Source organism: Anopheles ziemanni, assembly GCF_943734765.1.
Source record: "Anopheles ziemanni chromosome X unlocalized genomic scaffold, idAnoZiCoDA_A2_x.2 X_unloc_1, whole genome shotgun sequence".
Lineage (NCBI taxonomy): Eukaryota > Metazoa > Arthropoda > Insecta > Diptera > Culicidae > Anopheles > Anopheles ziemanni.
In genome coordinates, this window is record NW_026689707.1 from 460,915 (window position 1) to 482,802 (window position 21,888).

Genomic DNA, 21,888 nt, shown 5'->3' on the forward strand with positions numbered 1-21,888 from the left:
AATATGCGGAAAACCATCGCTAAGAGGGTGAAACCATCGCTTGAGGTTTGTCAAAACCCATACCTCAATCGGTGGTTTCAAGCTTCTACGTGTCAAAATAGACCCAAATATGCGTCGGGATGATTTTTCCGAAGATCAGCAACTCCTTTCAAGGAGGAAATCATCATTTTATAGGTGAAACCAGCGTTTCAGGTCCGCCAACAGGTAAAACCGCAGCCGTCGAGTACACTCCCCTTCTCGCTCACTCCGTCAGATCAGCCGTAAACCATGGTTTGAGGTTTGTGCCGAAAAATAAGGCGGCGCACGAATTTCCACGCCGTGGGCTCAAAAAATCGCAGAAAATCGATCATTATGCATTTTACATCATTCTAGACCTCAAAATACCCTTAAATATGTGGAAAACCATCGCTAGGTGGGTGAAACCATCGTTTGAGGTTTGTCAAAATCCAAACCTCAATCGGTGGTTTCAAGCTTTTATTTGTCAAAACAGACCCAAATATACGTCGGGATGATTTTTCCGAAGATCAAGAGATCCTTTCAAGGAGAAAACCATCATTTCATGGGTGAAACCAGCGTTTCAGGTCCGCCAGCAATGTTACCAGCCCAAGCCTTGGATCACTCTCCCGCTCTCGCACACTTCAAGCCGCGCGCGCTTCACTGAGCGAGGAGTCTCTTTCACCGCGTGACTACATTAGGCGTACCATACCAAAAAACTGGTGCGGCCCAGGTGGTAGAAACCGTTTTTTCTCTCTTTCTAGCGCACCATCGGCTCTGGTACGCTGTCACTCGACCGTACCAAGTTTTTGGTATGGTACGCCTAATGTGGTCACGCGGTCACACCCTCCTGGCGCATCCATGAACCATCGATTGAGGTTTGCGACCAAATCCAAGGCGTTGGTCATGGCGTTGGCCCAAAATATGCTGACAAATTAAAGCATACTTGTAGGCTAAAAAACATCGATCGCTTATTGAAACCATCGTTTGAGGTTTGTGTATATTGCACAAACCTCAAACGGTGGTTACATCCTTCTGTGCTTCATTATTACTCCAAATATACGTGGTGATGATTTTTCCAAGGCTCAAGAGGTTCTTTCCGATCGCTGAAATCATCGTTTGAGGTCCACCATCAATCATACCAGCTCGGCTCAAGCTGTGGGGCACATTCTCACTTACGCACGCTCCAAGCAGCGCACACTCTCTCTCAGCTCGACCGTAAACCATCGTTTGAGGTTTGCGACCATAGGAACGTGGATCCATATTACCTGGCCGTCGGGCCAACAAATACGGCAGAAACTCATGTAATTCGGCAGCCCACTTTCCCATCCATCCATCCATTCTTTTATATGAATGTTACAGCAGTGTCAATCAAGTTAGAAATTCAACTATTGGTTTTGGCTAAATTCAGACAATGTAGATGTGGCTACCGGTCAAGCAATCGTTTTGTTTTTTTTTTGTAGATGGCGCTCGGGAGCTAACAGCTCGAAAACGATCGTCCGTTTCAAACGCATAAACCGTTATCACCGTTCGCGATACCGTTAATTATTTTCGTAAAATTAGTTTTACGCTTAGAATTTACGAGAGCACCTCCATTTACGGTACCATTCAATCACACGACCAAATTGGGCAAAGACGAATTCATGTTCCATAATTTTAAAGACGAGTAAGGTTGGTTTTTTTTGCGACGGTGATCATTTTATTTAAAGTCCTGACCTTTCCTCATTTTAGCATGAGGAAACGGACGTCTTCATTGCTCAGCTTCTTTCCGGGCACGGATTTCTGTTGACCTAGTGTGTCGACAGAGAACCCCTCGAGGGTACAGCAAACTGTTCCGTTTGCTTGGACCAAGACGAATAGGCCCTACATATCCTCTTCACATGCCCTCGTTTTTACCACACCTGTCATGTGATCTAGCGCTCCCGAAGAAACCCTGGCTGCGCAGAAAGTCTCATCCAGCAGATTTGCACCAGTCGAAAGCCCGGGGAGGTCGTTTGCCTTCCTGTTCGAAGCATCATGAAATGAAGAGCGGCCACAACCACCACGAAGCCGACGACGGATCGAACGAAGGTATCAACACCGTCCAATACCGTCTGGTATCGTTGCGGCCACAAATAGGGATACAGGACGAGCAGGAAAAGATGAAAAGGGGCGATGGGAGGGAGGGGTTGAGATCCCCAGACCCGGGGGTTGTGCTTTCAAAAAAGAAGAAGCACCACTACCCACCCTACCTTGGGGCGGCGTTTCAACGAAAGGTAGGCCAGGGGAGGGAGCCCAGGAGTTTCAAAGTTTGGCCAAATGGAGCGGGGAATCAAGTTTCAACTACGGGGACCAGGAATACGGCAATCCTACTCAGCTGACACGGTCGCTTAAGCCAGTTGTTGAGTGCACTTCAAGGTTTTGTCCGTATTCCGGTTAGAGATCGAACTTTACACCCTTTGGGATCGGGTAATCACCGTAAACAGCGAACGCAGCTTACGAAAGGCTTGGCTTTTAATGTGTAGCAAGCGGTAGTTCGCTCCGCAGCTTCATGCAAGTTGTTTTTAAATTTCACAGACCACAAGGCTGATCTTCTCCTTTTTCTTCGGTGGAGATCTCAGGGGCTTTCGTAAACATTTGCTACGTAATCAAAAATTGCGATTCAACGAAATTTAAGATAATACATTGTATTTGAGCATTACACAGACTTTTCACACCGTTCTTTAAAAAATACGTCATGACATAGCGTTCCATTCACAGTACGGCAAACGCAGCAATGTTCTATGACAATATAGACAAATATGGATATTTCACCAATATTGGATATAATGCATGTGAAATATTAAATCATCGGCGGCAAATCAAACAAATAGTCACCTACCTTCTTAATATATGTACGGCAGTGCACCTTATATGGGAAGTATGAAATTGGCAATATGTAGCTGTAAATATTGAGTTGCTGTGCTGAAAAATAGGTAAGCAATAAAACGTATACCGCCACTACGATACAATATATCTGCAATAATTTGGATAGCATACCACGTGTAAAGTTGTTGAAACACCGTATATTGTATCTAAAAATGATCGATGGCAAAACACAGAAACATACTGCGCAGACTTTTCAATAAAAATTAAAATAGTAACATGCACGAGAACGCTGCGCACGCGGCTGTCAGAGCCGGTTTGGCTGGTGTGTATATGGGCCAGAGGGGCGCGAAGGAAGGGAGAGAGAGGGTAAGACGGGTGGACGGGAGGAAGCTCCACAGTGAGAGTTTAAATAGTCATGCAGTTCAAATCAGTCGAGCAGAACGTTGGATGAGTGAGAAATGAGCATAAGCGAGACGACCCGGGCTCTCTCACAGCTGCCCGGCGCTGGCTCACGCTCACCACTGCGACCACCGTTTGAGGTTTAGCCACCTCATGTTATTTTCGAACTCATATGCTGAAAACGAGTCCAGTGGCCCTAACCGTTCAACTTCCTCGGCTACGTGTTGCAAATTGTGTACATTACTTGATAATTTCGATATCCCATAGAATTTGCCAAAATCTCTTACGAATGCATTGAGCATTCGTTTCGCAAGTGGAAAAAGTGCCTTATGCTCCAGTGTACTTAAAATAGTAACTCCACAAAAATATAATAAAAAATGATTATATGCTTCAGGTAGCATAAAATCTTTGAAGATGACTATGCTAATGTAGTGCAGAAAAATACGAAATTCTGTAGCTTTCCACAGGGCTACTTCCTTAAGGTGTCTCATTGGGCGTGGAACTTCACAAGGAAGTCGTGTTTTCAATAGAAATGCAGAAACGACATCCTTTTGTCGGCTTCCCCAATGAATGAATTGGCGCTCATTGAAGCAGTTTGCCAACATGCCCTCAAGTATTTTTTTGGTGACGCCTTCATCAATCAGATGAAGCCGTTCACCTACAGGAAATCCCTTTACCATATCGAAATGGACGATATCCTCTAACGGGGTTCGGCCGGTTTGGTGATCTGGATAGGCTCCACTCCTGAACGCAGCGTCGGTTCGTAGCGGAGCATTGACCGTTTCGAAAATTGTTGTTCTTCCTCTACCTGATCGCTCGGACCGGCCGACAGCTGTGCAGGATAAACACCCGTGCCTACCATTGAAGTTCACTGTGACTGAAATCACAAAAAACATGAGAAAAATATATAAAACTCTCTTCTACTATAAAAGAAAAATTAAGAAAATACCTTTTAAATACGCTCGCATTGGTGCATCGGCAATAACGGCGCGTAACATAAACGGTATCACTCGACTACCTAACTTTAAGCCACGTTGATATAGCTCGTTTACTTCCGTTATAAATGGTCTGAGAAAATCTTCTAAGCTTCCCGGTTTAGACGATCCGCCAAACGTTCCGATTACCATAACTGGCATTTTAGGCAGCTCTACTGCTCTTATTTGAATCGGAAGCAAGTTTTTGCGACTCTTTTTGAAGAGCGGTAATCCGTCGATTGATACATCAATCGATAGTTGGGTAATGTCCGGGATGATAAACCTAAATGAAGATTTCATGTTATTGTTTATAATGTACTGGAAAAATTCGTACTCACTCAAAGAAATTGTTAAGTACCGCCTCTATCCCCCGGTACCACAAATGCCCCCCTTCGATTGGTTTAACTGCTCTAACAATCGAGCTTGAAGTTTTCAAGAACGTCTTCGGCGACTTTGGAAGAGGAGCCTGATAATGTTTCCTCATGATGGCTAATATGGCTCGAAGAGCGAAGCGTGAAAAACAACATATAATTGCCACGTGCCTTAGCGCATCTATCATCGACATATGGTTTACAAAATCTAGATCATCATCCGCGTCATCTTCGTCGAGTTCTGTTCCTGCAGGGTGATTTACTATCTCCTCCTCTAGTAAATTGGTAGAACCCTCTGGAATATACTCGACCTCCTCTGTTGGGCTGACTCGTAAAAAATAAAATAAAGTTTACTTTCGTAACCCGAAATACTTATTTAACTTATAGTTTCACTACTGAACTTAGAATACTTACCTACATCCAGATCCGGCCACTTAATTTGTGATGCTGTTAGGTCCATTTCACCAAGTTCTTCATCACACATTCGCTCCAGTTCCTCCACCTCTCGCTTTCGTTTCACATAGAAAAAGCTACTTTTCTTCGACGATGATGGCTCCATAATTAGTTTTTGAAATTTGTAAACACTTTTTCAATATTTTGTAACCACTTCAACTTACAAACGCACCAGTAGTATACAGATATTCAAGGTTATGTAATAAATTTTACAATAAATGAAATGTCAAAACCATTCATACAAAGCTAACTTTATGCTATTATTATCCAAGAAAATAGAATAAATCGATGCAAGGAATATTTTAAATGCATGTTCATTTATTTTGCATCAAAGTTATTCAATATTTTCGGGAGAAATACTGACTGGACGACATTTTTCCATGATAAAAAAAAGTGGATAACGATCCAAATGTCAAAAGTTTGACTTTCGATACACTTTAAGCTTCAACTACTTTGTTTGAAGCAGGGGGCAGAATTCGTAATGGAGGAGAAGTAGTGTGCGTAGCTGCTCACTGCGTTAGATCGTGGACGGGACAGGCGAAGTAAGGGGAAGTGCACGAAATACAAGAATGCGGCATACATGCTTGTGGACCAGAGGGGTTAAACAAATGACGGAAGAAGTGTGAAACGGGTGGAAATTAAGGGGAGGTGAGTGCCGTTTCCCGCGGGGTTGACAATAGCAGCGGCAGTCGTGCAATTTTTGAGAGGTGAGCGCGCGAGAGCCCCAGACCCGAGAGTTACTTCCGAGAGATTTTTTCTTTCGCTTCTACGCACGGCTCTGACGTCACAGCCCTTGCGCGAATGAATACACTGGACGAAATGGTTTGTTGCGTTTTTATCTTTTTATTTCTGGATTTCTTGTGAATCCAATAACACCGAAAACTAAGTTAACATCGATAATCCATCAAGAACAGCATACACACTATACAATAAACTATTTCGTATGAAATATACATACTTCACTGCAGAGCTTACCTGCTAGTTGAGGAAGTTTTTTGCTCAGCTTCTATCGGTCAGGTGCGTTGCTCCGGAACTTATCATTCTGCGTAAAAAGATGTCTCCAACTAGCTAGGATCGTAGGTTGAATAGTTGATAGTTGATTGAATACCAGATATACTACCCTGCAATAGATGAAATGTAAAAATTATATGTAATTATCGCCGAAAAACTTTAGCGAACTTACCGTGTTGCTTGTTTACGTCAATCTGGCAAAATCGCTCTACGCATGTGATGAACACAGCGAAGGAGAAAAAAATATTCACGTCTCCATCGTTCTTCAAATAAATAAAAAATAATCGAATCGCGACGATTCGCTCCACCCCCTCATCAGCGAGGGACTCGTCTAGCCGCATGTACTGCGAACAGATGTCCTGGTTTGTGTACACCTCGAACCCGTTACCCTCTCGCAGCATATCACCGACGTGCGTTACTGGTTTGGTGGACCCGATCCGTTTCAGTTTAGCCTTGATTATTTCGTCCGTGTCAAGTTGATCATGGCTGGCGATCGGTACCTGCCCACATGGTAGCATTTCAGCATCGTCATTTTCCACCCAGGACAGAGGACGAACCGGAGGAATTTCCTCGTTTGCAACGTTTGACCGATTTGATGTTAGATTTTCATTACAGCCACTGTCCCTCCCTCCGTCGCTCACCTCGCCACCGTCCATGTTCATTTTAAGCACATAAATCTTGCGACTACTTACAGCTGATTTTTGCAGTTTCGGAGGACTTGCCATAAGCCTTCTTTCAATGGCTGTTACAGGAAAACAGTTTTGAAATAAAGTAAAAAGTATCTTAAATCCTACGTTATTGTCACTCGTATAAATCGTTCACCTACCTCCAACTGATTTGGAACGTTTTCGAAACGGTGTGATCGGTTGATCGGCTGCGGCGCGTGTCATATTTCCGCCCCATGAGGTACGCGGCTTCGAACGTTTGACTTTTTTCTCGATGCTGGCCAAATCAACCGCGTTCAGCAACGTGTTATCTAGCTCCAACAGTTTCGTACTTAAGTCATCTTTAGGTTTGCTGGTACAAGCTGTGACCGGTGCTCGGAAATCAACCGGGTTTGCTGCCGGCGCTGCTGAAGCTACGCCCCTGGCTGCTGAACGTTGATTCGGTGAAATCAAGCATTTCCTCGCCGTTGTGGGAAACTTCTGTCGACCGCGGGAACTTCGATTTCCCGACATGGCTGGCGAACTGTTTTAAATGTAAAGTAATGTGAAGCTTTAATCAAAACGAAGTTGCATTTATTTTTCACTGAATTTGAATGTCGTCATAACAATTTGCACCTGCCTGCTTAGGAAATTGACAAACTTACAATTCCCCAACGAGTGAAGAGGAAGAGGTGTGTTCTGTTTTTATTTGACAATCATGAATCGGATGTGTCGCATTGACATTTTTTTTTGTTTATTTGTTTATTTGTTTATTTTTTACATATTGTTTGCCGCTAGGGCTATACAATGAATACCGCCTCATCAAACAATCACACGGAACGCAATAGATAGGAAATGGATGGAGCAATTAGGAGGTAGGAAAAGAGGAACGGTTACAATGAAGGAGACAATAAACGAGAACGAAAACTAGCAATGGACAAGTTGTGGTCGAACAGATCACCTACGGCATTGAAGGCACGCAGGGCACGCAGCCAAGGGTCGTTCTGAGCGAACAATGAGCGGCGGGTAGGGATGAATAAAGGTGGGCGCTCGCGGAGTTGGTAGAATGGGACATAAAGAGGAATAGCCGCAAGCAGGGAAGGGGAGTCAATATTGGAGAGAAGGATGTTGGCAATAAACAATGAACGAGCGTTATTGTGTCGGACACTCAGCTTATCTAGCCCAAGAAGTTGGCACCGCACAGGATAGGGAGGAATGGCAGCGCTGGGGTTATTCAAAAGACGCCTCACGGCGAGCCGAGTGAACTTCCTCTGCACCCTCTCCAACCTATCCAGCGCCGTGACACCAGCGGGAGACCAAATGACGCAACCGTAATCAAGGATAGGACGCACCCAGCAGCAATATAGTGCCCGTAGGCACAGGGGATCACGGATCTCGGAAGCCATGCGAGTAATCAGGCCTAAGATCTTATTTGCGCGCTCGATCACAGAGTCGAGGTGTGGCGCAAAAGATAGCCGGTCATCGAGCAACACCCCAAGGTCTTTAACAATCGACACGCGTGGAAGCGGCAAGCCATTCAAGGAATAGTTGTGTATCAGTTTATTCGAAGAACGACTAAACGAGATAACACAACATTTCGGAACACACAGAACAAGGCTATTGGCGGTACACCAGGCGGAAAAATCATCAGCGAAACGTTGCAAGGAGAGGAGATCATTAGACGAGGATACAGGAAGATAGAGCTTGACATCATCCGCATACAGAAGGTAACCCCCTGGTGGGAGAACACTAGCGCAGTCGGCGATGAAAAGCGAGAAAAGGAGGGGACTCAGGACGCTTCCCTGAGGAACACCCGACAGCCCAACGAATGGATCCGAAAGAGCCCCCTCGACCCTGACTCTGTAAGTCCTATTTGCCAAAAAGGATTGAAGCCAGCGAAGAAGCGACCCCCCGAAACCCATCCGTTCGAGCTTGGCAAGGACCAGCCTATGTTTTAAGCAGTCGAAGGCTGCCTTGAAGTCGGTGTAGATTACATCTACCTGTTTCCCGGCAGCGATGTGCGGATACAGGTCGAGCATCAGGGACATAAGGTTCGAAACGGTTGAGCGCCTCGGCATGAAACCATGCTGGGAAGGTGGGATCAGGGAGTGAACAGAGGGAAGCAGGGAGGAATGGACAATAGATTCGAGGACTTTAGAAACTGCACAAATGAGGGAGATGCCTCGATAGTTAGAGGGAGTGGAACGGCAACCACTCTTGTGTAACGGAGTCATCCAGGCAGACCGCCACATAGTGGGAAAAACCCCCTCCCTGATCGACCTGGAGAACAGGCGAGTAAGGACAGGGGCCAAGGCACGGCCACCATGAACGAGCACCGAGGAAGGAATGCCGTCTGGACCAGGAGAGAAGGAGCATTCCAGCTGATTGATGGCGGTGAGAACCGAGGCCTCGCTGATCTCAATGGTGCCCAGATTAACTGCGTCACGAGGCGTGAAAGCTAAACCATCAGAGAGAGGCGCAGTCGGACAAGCAGTGTCAACGAAGAGACCGGCGAAATGTTCAGCAAGCAGATTGCTTATTGCCAAAGGAGTGGAAGCAGAGCGGTTGCCCACGGACATGGAAGTGGGAATGCGGGAGACACCACGACGCCTGTCCACGTGCCGCCAGAAAGACCGCGGGTCAGAAAGGAGCCTCGATTGGATGCGCGCGATGTGGCAACCGTACCGGAACCGGTTGTAAGCCCGGTATGCGGATGCTGCATATTTAAAAACACGCAGACGGAAGACACACCGCTGCGCACGGTAAGACCGAAGCGCACGTTTAAGGTCTGCCTTCAATGAACGCAAGTGAGCGTCAGACCACAACGGATTAGGAGGGGGTTTACGGAGAGGACAGCAGGAAAACAGGAATGACAATATAGTGGACGTGAAGTTGGCGGTGGCTGCATCTACAGAAGTGTCCAGGTCCAGGAAGCTCCCAATTGGTTCCGGATAAGTTCCTCAAAACGAGCACGATCCAGTTTCTGGAAGTCCAACTCTCGAGGGCGTCCGGGAGGCAAGCGAGGGGCTGGGGCCGGGGGGCTGATGTCCAGGTTGAGTTCCAGTGCAGGGTGGTGCGAATCCTCGAGCAACAACGGCACAGGCGCAGGGATGATAGTACCACAGTACGAAGCTGCAGCAGGGTTTCCAAAGACGAGATCAAGCTGACGGCCTCGAGCGTTGACGATCCCCGAAAGCTGCATGAGTCCATTTAGATGTACGCCGTCGACGAAAGCCGTGTCACGTGGTCCAAAAACAGTCGGCACGAAGTGAGACGCAGCGGTAGGATCGGCTGACCAACCGATGGTCGGCATATTAAAATCCCCAATCACCAGGAGGTTGCCGTTAGAGGGCAGGCGTTCGAGGGCCGCGCCAATGCAATCATGCAAGGTTTCGTACGTGCCGGCAGGGGCATTTGGAGGCACGTATACAGCGCCCAACAAAACGGATACCGCATTCAGCTGCATACGCACCCACACAGCCTCCAGCGATGGAAACGGGAGCAAAACAGCCGAAACGGGAAACGAAGCCGCACACGCAATTAATACACCTCCACCACGAGTTCGATCACTAGTGTATTGGTTGCGATCGCACCTGAATACTAGGAATGAATCGTCGAACAACATAGTGGAGGGTATGGAATCATCCAGCCACGTCTCAGTAAGGATGATACAGGGTCCGCAGCCATACAATGGCAGAACCCAACCGGTACAGGGATTCATGAACGTGCTAGGGGGATTGCCTGTACCGGTAGAGGGATATCCGCGGGCATATAATTGCAAACCACAGTGGCTGAGGGGAATCAAGCTGGCGTATTGTTGCGGTTGTCAACCGGTCGCAAAATAGTATGTATCTGGCAACCGTGCATGAGCGGTGCTGTGCACCGCACACTCAAATGTATCGCATGAGTAACCGTTAGATGTCGAGTAAAAACGTCGAAAAACTACGTGTAAATGAAATTTCGTATTTAGTATTTACGGAAAAAATATTATATCAAAAACTAAATTTGATATTTCCTTTCAACGTGTTCGATTAGTTGTTTAGCACGCCATCTAACGGTCATTTGTGCGACACATTTGAATCATGCACGGTTGCCAGATACCTACTATTTTGCGACCGGTTGACAACCGCAACAATACGCCAGCTTGATTCCCCTCAGCCAACGCAGTTTGCAATTATATGCCCGCGGATATCCCTCTACCGGTACAGGTAATCCCCCTAGCACGTTAATGAATCCCTGTACCGGTTGGGTCCTGCCATTGTATGGCTGCAGACCCTGTAATGTCGTAACCGGATTCCAATACAGCCAAACGTAGATCGTCAAGTTTCGTGCGGACTCCACGCACATTTTGGTAATAAACTAGTATCCCCGACAATGCGTGTGCTTTCTTTTTGGGGAAAATAATAAATTCGGATTGAACGGAAATTATTTGCGAACACAGTTATTTCGGGTTGTCGCGTTAATCATTTTGCGAACGAACATGAAAGCTGAAAGAAAACATTTCTACCGATACACTTCATTGAAGGTCTTCCCGGTCAAAGCCGCTTATATTGTCAAAGAAACAAAACCGGGAATAAGTCGAGTTTTTCGCAACCGGTCCCGTATGATGATATATTTTTGGAAAGGTAAAATGGAGACGAAGAAGACTTATTTAATTTCGATTTGATCAGATGCTGATTAAAAAAAAGTCTTTTAGCGCAGAAACAAATACAAAATTAATTGCCGTATGAAGTTTACTCTTCGGCAATTGTCTTCTGTGTCAGCATGTTTACAAAATGCGGGTTCAGTTCTTCCAGTAGGTGGTCGTAGATCAATAAAAAAAATAATTTAATTTCATGTTTTAATGCTTGAAATAGTACTTAGTTTTTGAAAAATTAAAACATAATTATTTCAAGTCCGAGCACTGACGACAAGCAAATAGGATGAAGATGTATAATTAAAGAACACATTTCTACGGGTAAACTTTACCGAAGGTGATTCCGGTGAGCTGTATATTGTCAAATAAGCCAATCCGGGAATAAGTTGTGTTGTTTGCAACCGATCTCGCATTATTATATATTTTTGGAATGGTAAATTGCAGACCGAGAAAACTTATTTCATTTCGATATGGTCAGATGCAGATTAAAAAAAGTCCCCGGTTGACGACAAATGTCAGTTCACCCTGATTTTGGGTCCCCGCATCCAAAAATCTGTACTTCTCCCCCCCTTAACTCTATGATTAGAAATTAGAATGTGTGCGTTGGTCGTTTTCTTAGGGAGAGAAAAGGTGCGAATGCGTCCTATGTATATTCTATCCTTTGCAACCATGCAACACCAAACTATCGCCAAATGCTTACTGTGTCGTTATACGCGTATAGGCACGTACTTACGTACGAATAGTATTTGAGATATGTGAGTGTGTTTCTTGTTGGAGCAACCACAGCATCATGTATTTGCGCATTCTGGTCATAGCAATCACAGAGTGCAGGCGCAAGTGCATTGAGCATCAAGTGTTATGATCGTGCCATTAATACTGCTGAGGTAAGAACAAACTAATAAACGTATGAAAATGATGGAAAACTAGGAACTTTAAATCAGTAACATTCTAACTTTTTTTTACTTTTAGGAATGAAAACCAAAGCTAAAGAATGCGTCGAATGGTGCATGAGCTGGATCGCATATGCAGTTAAGAATTGGATCTTTCTGGGACGACAAGTCCACTGCAGAGGCTGGAACTCTACACTGGTAAGTCAGAAAACAGTGTGATCGCAAATATCCGAATAATAAACATCCGATGACTTAATTCTCAAAAAACAAATGTTTTGATTTCACCGCAGCATTCTGCGGGTAGAAAAAAATATCACATTCGTAGAATATACCATACACACACACACACACCTACACGCGAGCTAGTCTCACCCACACCACCAAGCAAACCAATGCAAATGTGTGCGGCAATACATGGGCGATCCGTCAAATTTTGACTTGCTGGGAGGTTGCTGGGACTCTTGCTGGAAGTACATGACAGCAGCAGAAAATTTGAATTTCTGTCAACCGGGTCTTTTGTAGCAGAAACGAACCATTATTTCAACAACGTATGAAGGTGGTTTCAATGAAACCATGTTTACAAAATGCGGGTTTAGTTCTTCAAGTAGGTGGTCGAATATCAATAAAAAAAAAATTTAATTTCATGTTTTAATGCTTGAAATAGTACTTTGTTTTTGAAAAATTAAAACATAATTATCTCGAGTTCGAGCACTGACGACAAGCAAATAGGCTGAAGATGTATAATTAAAGAACACATTTCTACGGGTAAACTTTACCGAAGGTGATTCCGGTGAGCTGTATATTGTCAAATAAGCAAATCCGGAAATAAGTTGTGTTGTTTGCAACCGATCTCGCATTATTATATATTTTTGGAATGGTTAATTGCGGACCAAGAAAACTTATTTCGTTTCGATATGGTCAGATGCAGATTAAAAAAAGTCTTTTGTAGCAGAAACGAACCATTATTTCAACAACGTATGAAGGTGGTTTCAATGATTTCTTCTATGTCGGCATGTTTACAAAATGCGGGTTCAGTTCTTCCAGTAGGTGGTCGTAGAGCAGTAAAAAAAAAATTTATTTTATGTTTTCATGCTTGAAATAGTACTTAGTTTTTGAAAAATTAAAACATAATTATTTCAAGTCCGAGCACTGACGACAAACAAAAAGAATGAAGATGTATAATTAAAGAACACATTTCTACGGGTAAACTTTACCGAAGGTAATTCCGGTGAGCTTTATTTTGTCAAATAAACAAATCCGGGAATAAGTTGTGTTGTTTGCAACCGATCTCGCATTATTATATATTTTTGGAATGTTAAATTGCGGACCAAGAAAACATATTTCATTTCGATATGGTCAGATGCAGATTAAAAAAATTCTTTTGCAGCAGAAACGAACCATTATTTCAACAACGTATGAAGGTGGTTTCAATGAAACCATGTTTACAAAATACGGGTTATGTTCTTCAAGTAGGTGGTCGAATATCAATAAAAAAATATTTTAATTTCATGTTTTCATGCTTGAAATAGTACTTTGTTTTTGAAAAATTAAAACATAATTATCTCAAGTCCGAGCAACTGACGACAAGCAAATAGGATGAAGATGTATAATTAAAGAACACATTTCTACGGGTAAACTTTACCGAAGGTGATTCCGGTGAGCTGTTTATTGTCAAATAAGCAAATCCGGGAATAAGTTGTGTTGTTTGCAACCGATCTCGCATTATTATATATTTTTGGAATGGTAAATTGCGGACCAAGAAAACTTATTTCATTTCGATATGGTCAGATGCAGATTAAAAAAAGTCTTTTGTAGCAGAAACGAACCATTCATTCAACAACGTATGAAGGTGGTTTCAATGAAACCATGTTTACAAAATACAGGTTCAGTTCTTCAAGTAGGTCTACGATGAGCAATGAATAAAATAATTTCAATTCTTGTTTTTTTTGCTAGAAACAGAACATTGTTTTTTATTAATTGAAAATTTTTTAATTCGTTATCATTAGACTTATTTCAAAGAAAGCAGGAGAAAGATGAATGTTGAAAGAACATATTTTTACGATTGCGGTTCATCGTAGGTGCACCATGGTACTGGTCATCACTGCTGATATCGGAAAAAACCACAAAACCGGAAATAAGTCTGGTTGGAAGAACCCGATCTCGAATTATTATATATTTTTGGAAAGGTAATTTGGAGACCAAAAGTTTCATTTTTATTATATATGCGCAGATGTAAATTAAAAAAAAATCTGTTACAGCAGAAACAAATAATTATTCCGTATGAAGTTGATTTTTTGACAATTGTCTTCAATTTCGTCGTGTTTACAAAGTGTGGGTTCAGTTCTCCAACGAGAATAATGAAAACCAACGAACAAATTTTTAATTATTCTTGTTTTGAAATAAGTTGCTCACTCTGGTCGTTATATTTAATTTAATGATGATTCTTCCACATGACCGCAACAATATTGGAACATTTACGCTGAATGAAACAACGTTTTCTTGATTTTGTTTGTGAGCTATTGAAAAATAATAAATTCCTTTCCGTTCAACTGAAATTTCGGGAAGCAGGACAGAGAATCGATTCAATGTACCTGCCGAAAAAAGCGACGCCATTTTAAAGACGCCTTCCTACGGACGAAAGAAGCAGACTCAACCAATTTACATCAGAATAAATAAAAAGTTTCGTGCAGAAAATGGCCTCGAGTTGGATAAACGCTAGTGAGGATTTGTTCGGATCGGCGGAGACCGAACAATGTGCGAATTTCGGTAACGTTGCTGCCGAACAGTGGACGGTAGCCGAGTACGATGATTTGGTCCACCAGCTTCGAGCAATTTTGCCAGCGGAGGACGAGAAGAAAGCAGACGACCGGCTTCAGAAAATAAATTGGACTCGCGTCGCTGTCGGCAACCATACGGCCGACGAAGCAAAGAAGGCGACAAAAATGTTGTTGCAGAGAGTTGACGCGTATCGGACGCTGGACGAAATGCTCTGCATCGTACAAAAGAAAGGAGTCCGGGAGTGTTTTGGGCAAGACGCCGAAAACTCGTTCGTTCGTTATATGGCGCTACAACCGCTGAGCGGTCTTGGCCTGACGAAGCTCCATCCGAAACCGCTCACGGTCGCTCGCCACGCTGGTCCAATTCCGTATCCCGGCTTTATTGGCGGCTTCGTCTACGCCATCCGTCCACCTCAATTTAGGCCTACCACGCCTCCTCTGTCCTTGGGGACAGCCTAAAAGGACTTTACGTGCTGGGTCGTCCGGTGCCATTCTCATGACATGACCAGCCCACCGGAGCCTGGCGAGTCTAATTCGCTGTACGACAGTAAGGTCGCCGTACAGCTCGTAGAGCTCGTCGTTATAACGGCTCCTCCATTGTCCCTCCTCACATACGGGGCCAAAAATCCTCCTGAGCATCTTCCTCTCGAACACGGCTAAGAGGGTTTCGTCAGATTTGGACAGAGTCCATGTCTCGGAGGCGTATGTGAGCACTGGTACTATGAATGTTCGGTATAGTCCCAGCTTCGACTGTCTTCACAGGTATCGTGAGTGGAAGAGATTTCTCAGACTGTAATATGACCGGTTGGCTGCCAGCACCCTAGCGCGAATTTCATCTTCAATGTTGTTGTCGGTGCTGACCTTTGACCCAAGATAGGTGAAATTTTGGACGACTTCAAAAGTGCGTTCACCTACTTGTACGTCACCCCCGCGTAGGCTTTCGGCAATTGTTGGCAGGGCCGCTGATGGTGCCACCATCATCTTGGTTTTTCCCTCGTTTATCTGCAGTCCGAGGTTATTCGCCGCTTGCTCGATCCTTTGGTATGCTTCTGCTACATAGGAGAGCCTTCTACCAATAATATCAATATCATCAGCGTATGCCAGGATCTGGATTGACTTATAGAAGATGGTCCCCGAAGTTTCCACCTCCGAGTCTCGGATGGCCCTCTCTAGCCCTAGGTTGAAGAGTATGCAGGCAAGCCCACGCCGAAACGCCGAAACCTACACAACAAGAAATGCAACAATATTCGTGTGGCGGTCGCGCTAAACGACCGCGTTGTGGAAACTCGACTTCAGCCGACCACACGCGCCACCTATCGGAAAACCAGGGAACCACCGGAAACCTAACCTTCTCTCTCAGTCGGTTAGCAGTTAGTTATCAGTTATCACTCGCCCGATCGTTCTCCACTACCTGTGTTGAGACCCGCGTGCTTGGTTATTCCTTCAAGGCTCTTTCGTGTCCGACCTTCCACCGTCATCCGTGTTGGGACCGGCGTGCTAGGCTTTTCTTTCTATCACTCGTCCGATAGTTCTCCACCACTCGTGTTACGACGAACACCCGCTCTACGTGAACTTGGATAACAAATAAAAAACGGTAGATTCCCTCGAGAAATCGAAACCTCCGAGGGAACCTCCAAATTCGTAAGTCTTAAATAATCAACTAAAAGGTGCCTTGGTTTTCATTGATTGTATTATTTGTTTTGTTTTGTTTATTTCTAGCCACCACAAGCACCACCAGCAAACCAAAACAACATACAACAAGATAGCAAACCGCACCATAACACCATACAATATTTTTTCAAAACAACACAGCACCTCAAATCTGACTTGCGCCGACCGGAAAAAGCTGTGGAAGCATGCTGATCCTGCCGCGAAACTGCCTTTTATCATCGAAGCATCTCGTTCGGAAAACCACCGGCTTACTAAGGAAGAAAAGCGGCTGTTTGACATAGGCAAACGGAAAGCCCAAATCCGTTCCGCTCACTACAATCGATTTCTTCGTCGCAAAGTACGGCCAACATAAACCACCATATACCGCAGCGAGGTGTCACCGGGCTGCAAGGAAGCGATTCCACCGACTGCCAACAGTCCGCAAAACAGCATTCGAGAAAGAACACCAGGACGCCCTGATTAGATACATCACCGAATATATGGCGTATATTGATACATGTTCATCTTTTCAGATGCAGGCGGAGTGGGAGGAGCTGGATCGGTACATGCTGGCTGTGCTACCGAAAACGGAAGCGGTGGACGAAGACCAGGCCAGATGCAGCACCGATAATTTCCACGACTTGCCGATTGCGGAGTCGACGGCGCTGGACGATGCAACCCTTTTTGGCCATTTGGATCAAAGCAACAGCCGTGCTAAACGTAGAAAACCGGACAATTCATCGTCGTCGTCGAGCGTCCACTCGCTCACACTATTTTAATATGAATAATTAATTTAACTATAATTAATGCATGCCTTCAAATAATTTAATGCTTGCAAAAAATGGAAAACCGCGTTCAGTTTAACGTTATGCATGCAATATAATAAATAAGTGCATGCAAATGTAGATATAGCTTATTCAATTATAATAAATGCATGCAAATAAAAAACTATTAAAACCATATCAGTCGTGTTCAATTTATTTGAGTTTTGGCTACGTTTTCCCTATTTTGGCTTTCCGCACTCTTTAATTTCAATTTCGCTGGCAGTCGATATTTATTTTGTAGTTTGAATCCACGTTTCAAAAAAAAAAAAAAAAACACTTCGTGCATGATAAGCTGCATCTCATAAACCCAGCAAAGCATAGTTTGGAACACAAAAAAAAGCGTAGCTCAGGCTGCATCAAACCAATCCCGCAAAACGAAACTGTTTTGGAAACGTTATGCGGAGCCCAACAACATCCCGTCGAGAGCGAGAAGATCCGATGGTTTTTAGCAAAATCATGTGTGAGGGCAAACACCACCGATTTTGACCCCGTTGAGCCGGTTTTCAGTACCGAAAAAAACACAAAATCAAGCGTAGCTCAGGCTGCATCAAACCAATCTCGCAAAACAAAACAGTTTTGGAAACGTTATGCGGAGTCCAACAATATCCAATCGAATCCAATATCCAATCCAATCCGATGCTTTTTCAGCAAAATCATGTGTTAGGGGAGACATCACCGATACTGTCCCCGTTGAGCCGATTGAGCGAGATGTTTAGTCGTATATTTTCTAAGTCGGCATCATATACAACTTACGATATACATGAGCCGTACATTGCTCGTTCATCTATACGTATGCATAAAGAAAATCGTATTACATTCTAAATCGGAATCATATGCTATAAAGAATATACATTGCTTGTACATTGTCTATGCATAATGCGATTCCGATTCGAAATATACTAATAAGAGAATCAATTTATTCAACTTAATACGACTTCGTGTTGTGTGGGTGGTACATTATTCACCAGAACTTCCTCTCTTGTTAGCTACAGATGCTTCTCCATATGGAGTTGGTGCCGTTTTGAGCCACGAATATCCGGACGGTACAGAAAGGCCTCTCCAGTTTGCGTCTCAGACGCTGAACAAAGTTCAACAAAAGTACATGCATGTTGACAAGGAGGCATGTGCGATCATCTTCGCGGTAAAGAAATTTTTCCAATACTTATACGGAAGGCAGGTTACGGTCGTGACAGATAATCAGGTAATTACCATAATACATAGAGCATAAAGGCATACCAGTAATGTCAGCCCTACGAATGCAATACTTCGCTACGTACTTACAAGGGTTTGACTACAAAATTCGGTTCAGAAAGGCCGCCGATAATGCCAATGCAGATACTATTTCACGCCTGCCTTTAAACGAGCAAGATACTAGTCAGATATACACCTTGGTCGCGCTAAGCGTGACAGACGTTACTTATCATATAGTGACATACGCTACGTGTCATAGTGCTAGGAGACAGGAAATAAAAACGGCGTGGTCAGAAGTCTCGCTTTCATAAAGCCGGCTGGTCAAGACGTGTTAAACAAGTGGTATCCGAAAGAGTAATAATATGACAGATAAAGAAAGAGAAGTGCCTTCCGGAAAGGAAAGCACAAGCCTACTTCGGTAAGCTCGCTGGTGCTATCGAGTATTTGCATTAATGCGGTATCGCTCATCGTGATATAAAGCCTGAGAACATCCCCAACCAGGAATTTTCGTAAGATAAATGAACTGAGCGTATATGAAACTCAAACGATCACGACGCGCCACGCTTCGTCTGTTCAGATGTATTGGCCGTGTACATCGGTCTAGTATCGACGAATGATCCACCAGCATCCGAAACGCGAACTGTTTGTTTGTGTGCCAATATTCATCGCACCGATTGCAAGCTCCGGGGAATTCACTTTGCACGAAAGCAATCCAAGCAAGATCATCGCAATCTATTTTTAGATACTTCATCTGGAGAGAGACGTTCATTCAGCGTCGTTCCAGAGGACTCTCCTAATTTATATTTCTGTTTTAGCGCCCATCTCTTATCAATAGCCGATGGCCCTATCTGATGGCAGGATAGGATAATTGATCCATCAAGCTGGGGATCAATGCGGGTTCGATACTACCCGAGAACCATCTTTTTATTTTTTCGATAGCCGAGCTATCTAACGAGAATTGTCGTCCTCTCGTTGGTTGTCTCGCGATATAATTCGTTGGCGAGGTATATCACGATGTTTCCAACGAGAATCGTAAAAATTCCTGGTTGGGTCGTGTTGGATGCGAACGATACCGTAAAGTTGATAGATTTTGGATTTTCTTGCTGCTTGTCGAAGGTAGATGATGAGGATGAGCAGCGGCTGTCGGAAACCTTCTGTGGGAGTTTCGCATTCGCCAGCCCGGAGTTCGTCATTTGTAGACCGCACGCTCCGCAATCGTGCGACTTATGGACATCGGGAGTAGTTCTCTACATGATGTTGTTTGGCAGACATCCTTACGCCACCTGCAAAAAGAGCTACGTAAAAAATATATGTACGAACAGTTGAAGATCATATCGAAGGGCTACAGCTTCTCGGAAAATGTTACGGTAAGCGACGAAGTGAAGAAGCTTTTTAAACAAATCTTCATTCTTGTTGAAAACCGCATCAACGCTACTAACATGCTACAAAGGAGGAGGAGAACAAATCAGAATCGAAGAAAGAGTCAACTCCGCAACTGGTGTACCTTCTCGAGCTGGAACAGATTGAGCAGGACCTGATGGAGATTTCTAGAAGCGAACCATCACCGAAACGCTACACTGGTGAACCGTTGGTAATGGTGAACGGGAATGAAACTTCGTTGACATTTAATGGGCATTTGTTCCATTGTGGAGATTCAATAACAATCAAGGGACTTCAGATGAATCCGATTTCAGGTACAATTACCCGTCTTTCCCAGGAAAGCCTGTACTTCAAATAAGATAACCTGGACAGTGAGCAGTGTACCATTCTCTACCCTCTCAACAACCTGCTTAAGAAGGACGTACCATTCAAATGGAAGAAGGAACAAGATAGAGCGTTCCAAAAAGAAAAAAATAATATCCAATTTAACGGATGCTTGGTACATTATTCACCAGAACTTCCTCTCTTGTTAGCTACAGATGCTTCTCCATATGGAGTTGGTGCCGTTTTGAGCCACGAATATCCGGACGGTACAGAAAGGCCTCTCCAGTTTGCGTCTCAGACGCTTAACAAAGTTCAACAAAAGTACATGCATGTTGACAAGGAGGCATGTGCGATCATCTTCACGGTAAAGAAATTTTTCCAATACTTATACGGAAGGCAGTTTACGCTCGTGACAGATAATCAGGTAATTACCAAAATACATAGAGCATAAAGGCATACCAGTAATGTCAGCCCTACGAATGCAATACTTCGCTACGTACTTACAAGGGTTTGACTATAAAATTCGGTTCAGAAAGGCCGCCGATAATGCCAATGCAGATACTATTTCACGCCTGCCTTTAAACGAGCAAGATACTAGTCAGATATACACCTGGGTCGCGCCAAGACAGACGTTACTTATCATATAGTGACAGATGCTACCAGTCATAGTGATAGGAGACAGGAAATAAAAACGGTGTGGTCAGAAGTGACACACTCGCATACAGAAAGCCGGCTGGTCAAGACGTGTTAAACAAGTGGTATCCGAAAGAGTAATAATATGACAGATAAAGAAAGAGAAGTGCGTTCCGGAAAGGAAAGCACAAGCCTACTTCGGTAAGCTCGCTGGTGCTATCGAGTATTTGCATTAATGCGGTATCGCTCATCGTGATATAAAGCCTGAGAACATCGTGTTGGATGCGAACGATACCGTAAAGTTGATAGATTTTGGATTTACTTGCTGCTTGTCGAAGGTAGATGATGAGGATGAGCTGCGGCTGTCGGAAACCTTCTGTGGGAGTTTCTGTTGGATTTTGCATCGACGTCCAAGGGTGTTAAAGCTTGCATCGCTGAGCAGCGCTGACAATTGGACGTCGATGCAAGCTCTAACACACTTGGACGTCGATGCAAAATCCAACAGAAACTCCCACAAAAGGTTTCCGACAGCCGCAGCTCATCCTCATCATCTACCTTCGACAAGCAGCAAGTAAATCCAAAATCTATCAACTTTACGGTATCGTTCGCATCCAACACGATGTTCTCAGGCTTTATATCACGATGAGCGATACCGCATTAATGCAAATACTCGATAGCACCAACGAGCTGACCGAAGTAGGCTTGTGCTTTCCTTTCCGGAACGCACTTCTCTTTCTTTATCTGTCATATTATTACTCTTTCGGATACCACTTGTTTAACACGTCTTGACCAGCCGGCTTTCTGTATGCGAGTGTGTCACTTCTGACCACGCCGTTTTTATTTCCTGTCTCCTATCACTATGACTGGTAGCATCTGTCACTATATGATAA